The sequence below is a fragment of the Mobula hypostoma genome, chromosome 6, assembly GCF_963921235.1.
Source record: "Mobula hypostoma chromosome 6, sMobHyp1.1, whole genome shotgun sequence".
In the NCBI taxonomy this organism is placed as follows: Eukaryota; Metazoa; Chordata; class Chondrichthyes; order Myliobatiformes; family Myliobatidae; genus Mobula; species Mobula hypostoma.
Window position 1 is genome coordinate 169106716 of NC_086102.1, and position 10124 is coordinate 169116839.

Sequence of the window (10124 nt, forward strand, 5' to 3'; positions counted from 1 at the left end):
AGAAAATGCAATACATGCATTTTTAACTGTTTCCTTTCCACCATTCGTGGACCCTATTGTTCCTCAAGGTGAAAGCAGTAAACTGTATTTGATGCTCTCAGTGTGGTCTCCTGTCTCCTTTGAAATCTACCCAACAAGACGAAAAACATGCACAGAGAATGCCATCATACAAAGATACTGATTTGGAGTTCAGTCAATTTTACTTTAACAATTGCATTTCTAATGATAATAATCCAAATCTGTTAAATACTATTTTATGGAAAATATATTGCAGTAATCAGTTACCTTGTGCAATTATTTCCAGTTAAAATGCAACTAAAATTCTAATTGCATTCTACATTGGCCTGAAACTCAGTGTGGATTTTGAAGTTCATTTGTTCTGTAAAGATGGAAGCCAAAGATGTTATGTGTTCTTAGAGAAGAACTATACTCCTCTCACATATGGAATGGGATATTAGAGAAAGTGGTAGAGGCAAATACAATAATGACATTTATAAGATATTTGGTCTGCACAGACAAGTTAAAGGACTTGTTTTCATTCTCTCTGATCTATGGCAACCACTGCACAAAAACAAAATGACTATTTACCAAAATGAGTAACTGGACCAATAATAGTACAGTTATCTTATTTTATCTATTTTGGATCAGCAATCTAAAATTGTAGATTACTGATACAGATGCAGGAGTTAATTTTCTTAGTTAATTTATTCATGGTCTGATCCTTCAGTAAGTTTTCCTTTTTGTTCAAAGTAGCAACTTTCCACTGTGCTTCTCTTTGTTTTATTTTCTTCTCTCAGTTGGACTTTGGCATTTAATTTAATGGGTCAATATCACTTGCTGCTTTAAAGATCATTTTGTTTTATCGTTTTGGCTATCTTTTGGTTTTAATTTCAGCTTTTAGTCAACTTCTGTCTAATTTCAGATGTGCACAATTTACCAATGAATTTGTATGGGTAGATTGCTTAGTCATCTAGATTTATCACAGTCTTTGTAATACACTGTCATTTTTCAGGGAAATGTCATCTAGATTTTGATGACACTTCCTTGAAAACTGATGGTGTATCATAAAGACGGTAACATTATGACATAAGTTTATCCTTATTATTTGGAATTAATTTAAAAATTCTTACTAACTCTGAAAACTTCTAGTAAACTTTTAAAGTTTATCAAGCAAAAGCTGAATGATTTATTTGGGTCCAGACAAAATACATTTAGAGGAAAAAAATGTCTATTTATTTATGTCCTAGGAATTGGGTTCCTTACAGTTGTTACAGCTGGTGGGGGAGGGGGGCAGTTGGGACAAGCTCCCACTATCTATTAAATGCTCCCAATGGTGTGCATCTCAAATGCCCTCTGACAATCAAGTCCAACTCCTGGCCACCTTGTTTGGCTTAGCTACTAAGCCCAGCGGAACTATTTCTACTGACAGGGAGAGGGGAAAAGGTGGGTTACTGGCACCTAAAACCCAGTCACTTCAGACAGATGGGGCTCATCAGCCAGGTCTGGCTGCTCATCTAGGAGAAGGAAAACTGATCTCACCGTCTGCTGCCTTGTGGCCGTACCCACTCATGGGGAAGGCTTCAGAAATAAACCCTATGGGAAAATCCACAGCCCTAAGTTGAGTTCAACACTGACTGGCAGCTCCTGCAATGCTACTGGTGCCAAACTGGACCAGTCTCTGTCGTTCCTTTGGATTCAACAGCTGTGTGGAGAGGGGGAGCCTGCTGCGTGGGTGACAGTTTGCTCTCTCTATCGTACTGCCCTGGCTCATGTACGACAGCTAGGACACAATATACATGGCCGACTCCAATCAATGGAGGGCCTCAGTAATTTGTAGATCTTTTGAAATATATTTATACTCAACTTATGCAAAATTTGCTCATTTTCCCTTTTAAACCCTGTAGTCCTGAGCTCCCAATCTTGGAAATGGTTTGATGATTTTGGAAAGAAGAACAGTCAAGATCTGGTAGTTTATTTTTGTGTATTAGAATCCAGATATCCCAGGCAAACGATTAGAGAGCGCAGAGGAGATTTACAAGGATGTTGCCTGGATTGGAAGGTGTAACATATGAGGATAGGTTGAGTGAACTTCGCCTTTTCTCCTTGGAGCAACGGAGGATGAGAGGTGACCTGAGTGAGGTGTATAAGATGAGGGGCATTGATCATGTGGATAGCCAGAGGCTTTTTCCCCAGGGCTGAAATGTCTAACATGAGGGTGCATAGTTTTAAGGTGCTTGGAAGTAGGTACTGAGGGGATATCAGGGGTAAGTTTTTCACACAGTGTTGGGTGTGTGGAATGCACTGCTGGTGGTGATGGTGGAAGTGGATGCAATAGGGGCTTTTAAGAGCCTCTTAGATAGGTACATGGAGCTTAGAAAAATAGAAGGCTATACAGATGGGAAATGCTAGGCAGTTTCCAGAGTAGTCGGCCCAACATTGTGGGCTGAGGGACCTGTAATGTGCTGTATATTTCTATGTTCAAGCCTACCATCCCTTCACTCCGCTATCTTTAAGAGTTCTATCTAACTCTTTCTTGAAAGAATCCAGAGAATTGGCCTCCTCTGCCTTCTGAGGCAGAGCATTCCACAGAACCACAACCCTCTGTGTGAAAAAGTTTTTCCTCAACTCTGTTCTAAATTGTCCACCCCTTATTCTTAAACTGTGGCCTCTGGTTCTGAACTCCCCCAACATCGGGAACATGTTTTCTGCTTCTAGCATGTCCAATCCCTTAATAATCTTATATGTTTCAATCAGATTCCCTCTCATCCTTCTAAATTCTAGAGTATACAACCCCAGTTGCTCCAATCTTTCAACATATGACAGTCCCACCATCCTGGGAATTAACCCTGTGAACCTATGCTGTACTCCCTCAATAGCTAGAATGTCCTTCCTCAAATTTGGAGACCAAAACTGTACACAATACTCCAGGTGTGGTCTCACCAGGGCCCTGTACAACTGCAGAAGGACCTCTTTGCTCTTATACTCAATTCCCCTTGTTATGAAGGCTAACATGCCATTAGCTTTCTTCATTTGTTATCCATTTCTGGTCATCCTTGCTAAACCATTTTATTATGAAATAGAGTCAACTACATTGGTGCATCTGAGATCAACAGGTCAGGTAAGAACACACACGTCCTTCCCTAAGCAACATTAGCAAGCAGAATGAATTAATACAGTAATAGTAGTTTCAATTTCTAACAGTGATCTTCCTTTCCAAATTTATTTCATGGGCAATTTTCCCACTTCTTTGGTCAGCTGCAGATTTGTGACAGAATTGATTGTCAACAATCAAATGGAGACAATGTATTGTGAGCCCTGAAATCTTTGCGGAATTTTCTACAAAGTGTTTTATGTGGGTTATATGTGCTTTCTGTCTTATGATAATAAATTGGGCTTAAGTTCCTTTCTTGTACTTGTACACCTATTACCGCATCACTTGGACACTCACAAATTGAGTCTTTTGGGTTTGACCAATCCAGCCCATTACAAATCTGGAGCAACCATCTATGGGAATATTATCCTAACCCACTGTTTCTTTGTGTCTTGAACTATTTATTTTTGATTTGAAGAAGATAATTTTGGATTGTTACAAAAGATAACAGAGAGAAGATAACCGGTGGATCATAAGACCTCCTGAGTCCCTTTTGATCACATGTGATCTCACTCTAATGCTATTTCTAGCCCATTCCCATCACCATCAACACTGTTTAAGTCTAAAGGTTTACTGATATCAAAGATAATTGATGACTGAGCACCTGTTGGCCTCAGAAAACAGCATTATTTAAGAGCCTAAGAACAATTTGAGCTACTTATTGTTGCAAAACATTCAGAGTTTGCTTAGTAAATTCCCTCTTTCTGATACCTGCAGCACATGCGGTTTTCTGACTGTGTCAAAGATCAGTAATTGAATCCAAGGTCCCTATGGCAAAGGGAAGCCAGAACAAATAGCTTGTGCCATTGAATTTCACACCATCTAAATTTCCATCTTTTACAGCCTGAAATTAGGAATTTACTTATACCGGTTCATGCAATGAGTTTGGTTGAATATTGCACAGAGAATACTCATATGTCAAACAAATCTTACTCGTCATCAGATCAGTAACCAAGTGTAACTTACACTGGATGTAATGAGAATTTGTAAAGGTCTAAGACTTTGGATACACTTAAACATTACAGTGGGGAGAAAGGCAATTTGCTGCTGGATATCTGTGGTATTAGAAAGCTTGTATGGATAGCCAAGAATCAACCTTCCTCAATTACCATTTCAGTGTGCTTGAAACCATGAAATGCTTAGTGATTTCTCTCCTAATTACATGAGGCGATTGATCTTTGGCCACTTTTATAAGATTCCTACTGCTATACTGTCAGTGCGTGGGAACAAAAAATTTATCACCCATTACTCTATCAACAGAGCTAAAGTCTAGAAACATCTTGACAAAATTAACTTAAAAGTTTAAAGCTGATGATAATCATTGTAGCTCATTTCAGTCACTTGATAGGAGAAAATCATAGTTATTTAAATATACAGTGTTTGCAACAATATGCCAATATATTCAGTTAACCTCAGTAGCTGTAAATAAAGTTGGCAATCTTTCATCATGAAGAAAAGTTACTTCTAATAATTTTAAGAAGCTAATGAATTGAATGAAGGACTTCCTTCAGGATGGTAAGTACTTCATTTGCATTTCAAATTCCGTACAAGATTAGTTGTAGTTTTACAATAGTGTGAAAAATAAAACGCAGTTATCAGTAGGAAATCTGTCCTTTGCCCAGGCTGCAGGATAAGAACTGAGAAAAGAAATGCGATAAGGTTATCGCAGGCATGGCCAGCATTTCCTGTCCTTCCCCATTTGCCTTTGAAAAGATAATGAGACACTACCACCTTGAATTTCCCTCAACCCTTGTGCTGTTTCAAAATGTTAAAGTCCTAATGTCTCTGAATTTAGACAGCGTAGTATATTGCATCAACAAAGCACCAGTATACTGCCAAACCAGCATATTGTGTGGCTTTCCTGGGAACTTGTAGACCACTGTGTATTTTGTTGACACTGTATGCTGCCTTCCTGGTGGGCTGTGTGAAGGCCTGTGGTGATAAGTAGGTAGCAACCAAGTAGGTTACTGAGTCCTGACGAAGGGTTTCGACCCGAAATGTCAACTATACTTTTTTCCATAGATGTTCCCTGACCTGCTGAGTTCCTCCAGCATGTTGTGTGTGTTGCTCGGATATCCAGCATCTGCAGATTTTCTCTTGTTTGTGGGTTACTTTGTTTTCAGTGTTTTGGAGCTCATTGAGTGGAACTTGACTCAGCCAGTCAAACAGTCCTGTTTTTTTTTACATGTTGTTGGGAAGTTTTCAAGTGAATCGTTTGGTGCAGGATCCCCAGCCACTAACATCCTCTCGAAGTCACAACTTATGTGGCTGTTCGAGTTAGGTTTCTGGATAGGATGTTGATGGTGGAGTACTTGGTATTGGTAATTCACTTGAATTTCGGGTAGGTGGTCAGATTCTGTCCTGTTGGAGGATATCATGTCTGGCATAAATGCTAATCCTCACTTGTCTGAATGTTTTCTGGGTCTTCTGCAGGTAGCCCTAGACTGTTTTCATTGTCTGATTGTGAATGGAAATGAAGGCTATGCTATTGTCTTGCCTATCAATGCTGTAATGGAGAGAGGATATTCTGAATGTTCAAGTGAACTTTCTCAATTTGTGTATTTCTGGATCACTGTGAATTGCTGGACTTGTTCAGGGAGATGAAGCAAGCCAAGTAGAACATGTAGAACAGGGCAACATCCAGAAAACAGCAAGCATAAAATTTTGAATTACTTTGGAAAAATATATAGACCACTTGAAGATCAAAGCAGTCATGAATGAAGAGTGAATTTCAATTGGGATGAGAGCTGAGCTGAGCTGACCTGGATAAATTGAGATTGTAGAATTCCCATGAAGTCAAGGAGGAAAGAAGGTATAGCCATAGCTGTATGATCCGCATTCACAGGAAAATAGAACAAGCAAAAACACAGCTAGCTGATGCTAGGTTGTAAAGCAAGTGAGAACTAGGCTGATTACAGGAAGTTGAGAGGAGAAGTTAAAAAGGGGAAGAGAGGCTGAGCAAGTGCATGAGAAAAGACAGGCAGCAAACATAGAAAGGAGTCAAAATCTATTTCAAAGGCAAATGTACGTAAAGAAGGGTTTTAAGAGGAAAAGTAGAGCAAAAAGAAAACAAAAAAGTAATCTATTTGTGGAGGAAAAGAGGATATCAGTCTTCAAGGGAGAGGTACTGCTGGTATCACAACAGCAGAAGATGTTGTTGTGTTTCTGGGTAGGGATAAAATTGATTGACTGCTAGTTACTAAAGGAAGAGGACATTACAGAGCCACTGGCCATGACATTCCAATCCAAGCCTCTATAGATTCAAAGGTAGTGCCCGATGATCATAAAATGGTAACGTCTTTCAAAAGATGCTGTAGAAATAAATTTTGGTAGTGAAGGAAGTTCCAAAATCAGTAATCACAACTACCAGTCACTTGAGCATGCACTTCTGCAGAAAGGATAAATGTGTAGACTATTTTCTAAAAGGGGAGAGAATTTAGAAACTGGAATTGCAAAGAGACTTGGAAGACCTGGTTCAGGGTTAGTAAATAAAGAAACAGTTTCATATTTCTGGAACTTACATGTAAATGCTAACTGAATTCCACTGAGCTGGAAATGGTTGTTCAATCTTTTCATGAATGATTGTAGACGGTGCTTTTCATTTTTTATACAATATTTTAAATATTTAATAAATGTCTTCAGTTGCAAAATGTGATCATCAGTGAGGTTATGGAAGCAAACAGACAACTCATAAAGGTACTGTGTGAACGTATGTGTAGATGTAGAAATGACACCCTGAATCTGCTTCATACTGGATCATCGTCCTTGAATACTTAACAGAAGTAAATGGATGCTTCTTCACAAACATTTAACTTGGCCTGTTGAAATGGATGCATTTTGTCTTTGTGTCCTCTACATTTATGAACGGTGTTACAATGCACAATATAAATTGTGAAATTTACCTTTTAAGTGATTTTTATGTCTTTTGAAAATAACAGTAGATACAGAAGTATTGGATATATCTCCTGGAACCTAAATTAAGGTTGCATCTCGAGAGAATTACGTAACACAGGATGTGAATTCTGTAACGTGGGCGCCACCTGTTGGTGATGGATTGATTACACACAGCCACAATTCCACAACATTAAATGAACTTATGAATGTTATTAACAGTATCTCATTTCTATTATAGCTTAACCTACTTACTATTTTTATGGGATGAAATTTTACCATGATGTAAAAGTTGCCACTATGTATTCATACATAATGGTCTTTAGAACCTGTAATAAAAGTAAGCCCTGGTTTGCCCTAGTTACAGAATATAAGGATTTCTTTTTAATAATTTACATATTTATTAAATAAATACTGACATGACATGGCATAGCACATGACATCTGCTACAACATATGAAATTAAAAGTAAAGATAGAGAACAAGAGGTTTGAGGATCTTATTTTTAATAAGATTTGGTCACCTACCTGAAAGTTCAAAGTAAAATTTATTATCACAGTGCATACATGTTACCACATACAACCCTGAGATTCTTTTTCTGCAGGCATACTTGGAAAATCTATAGAACAGTAACTTTAAGTTGTAAACATCAGGAACTGTAAACTGTAAACAAACTGTGCAAATGCAGATATAAATAAATAACAATAAATAACAAGCATGAAATAACAATATAACAGAGTATTTAAATGAGCATAGCTATCCCCTTTTGTTCAAGAGCCTGATGGTTGAGGGGTAGTAACTGTTCTTGAACCTGGTGGTGTGAGTCCTGAGGCTCTTGTACCTTCTACCTGATGGCAGCAGCAAGAAAAGGGCATGGTCTGGGTGGTGAGGATTTTTGATGATGGATGCTGCTTTTCTATGGCAGTGCTTCACGTAGATGTGCTCAATGATTGGGAGGGTTTTACCTGTGATATACTGGGCCGAATTCATTATCCTTTGTAGGATTTTCCACTCAAAGGCATTGGTGTTCCCATACCAGGCTGTAATGCAGCCAGTCAGCACACTTTCCACCACACATCTATAGAATTTGCCAAGGTTTTCGATGACATGCCAAACCTTCGCAGACCATTGAGGAAGCAGAGGCGCAGTGTACTTTCTTCACAGTAATATTTACATGATAGGATCAGGACAGGTCCTCTGAGATAGTGACACCCAGGAATTTAAAGCTACTGATCCTTTCCACCTCTGATCCTCATGCCTCATGTACCTCAGGTTTCCCTCTCCTGGAATCTAAAATCAGTTCCTTGGTCTTATTGACATTGAATGAGAGGCTGGTGTTATTGCATCACTCAGCCAAGTTTTTAATCTCTCTCCCTACAGGAAAGATGTAAAAAAGACTGAAAGAGTTCAGAGAAAATTTACAGGATGTTGTTGGGACTGGAGGACATGAGTTATGAGAATTGATTAGCATTTTTTCCATGGAACGTAAAAGATTAAGGGGGAGATATGATAGAAATATACAAAAGGATGAAGGGTGTAGATAGGGTAAATACAAGCAGGCTTTTTCCAATGAGGTTGAGTGGGAGTATAACTAGAGGTCATGGGTTTAAGGGTGAAAGGTGAAAAGTTTAACCCTTACATACTGTTCATATTCTATGCCTTCACAGTATGGTCCAGGTCAATTTTGACCCGACCCAAGAATCCCCTCATAACAAGTGTCTGTACCAAATTTTGAACCACAGATCTATTTAGAATGTATAAATAGCCTATCTGACATTCATAAATTGGTGATTAATCCTTAATGTTTCAGGGAGCAGGGAGAATGTATTTTTTAGGTTGTACACCGCTCGTTTATGGAGAAAAAACATATACTATCACACAATATCATGTCCTATTTTACCTAAGACATGAAAACATAACAGTCATAATGATTTAAATATATTTTATTGAAACTGAAAATGGCAAGAACATACTGGAACAAACAAAACAAAAAAAAATTGCTATTTGCAAACTAGTCTTCGCATTCAAATCAAAGTTGCTGGTGAACACAGCAGGCCAGGCAGCATCTCTAGGAAGAGGTACAGTCGATGTTTTAGGCTGAGACCCTTTGTCAGGACTAACTGAAGGAAGAGCTAGTGATGCTGCCTGGCCTGCTGCGTTCACCAGCAACTTTGATGTGTGTTGCTTGAATTTCCAGCATCTGCAGATTTCCTCGTGTCTTCGCATTCAAAGCAGTGGTAGGAAACCTTGCGTGTGTGGCCCTTGCATATGTGTTTCCCACACTTGCAGCAAGTTGTCTCAGTTTTGGAGTCCTCTTTTGGAGAGCATAAGTTGCATCTCCTTCTCTTCCGTCCCCTTGTGTTGGCTTCTTGTGGGACTTGTTGTTGATGAGGGCCAGGTTCGGATCGCTGCACTGCCCTTACTAGTGCTGCTGAGGCTGCCGTGCGGGAAAGTGGTGTCGCCCCTGCATAAAAGGAGTCACAAGGGCCTTTCCAGCTCCTCCAAAATGAACCTCCTCCAGTTTCCCTTGCTTGCCCTCCAGGTAGGGTTCAGCTCACTCCATACGACAAAGGCATTGTTAGTCGATATATCAATGATGTTATGGAATACAGCGAGAGGCCAGCGGGCTGGTCTCCTCTTGCAGCTGTGTGTGCCTATGACTTTGTCAAGGTTGTCAACCCTCCCCCCCCCTTTGTTGGCATTGTAGTCCAGGATGATGGCTTGTTTTCTGTCCCCCTGATCGCTGACCTCTGCAGCCTTATGTAAAGTGCTCATGAGGATCACATTCTTGTTCTTTTTGCATATATGAGACAACTGTGGTGTCATGGATGAAAGCAAACTTAGAAGGCAAGACGTCTCTCCCCCTTCTTTCAGTCAGAGCAGGTGGCATCTCAGGCTTGTTCCGCCTCACAGTGCCCACCATGGTGATGTTCCTCTTTAGGAGCGCCTGACCAAGCTCATGAGATGTGAAGAAGTTGTCACAGGTCATGTTGTGTCCTCTTAGCCCTGCTGTCATCTCTAACACTTTGTTTTCTCTCCGGGGCTCCCCCAGTTGGCTTCCCAGTATATACTTGCAAATTCCA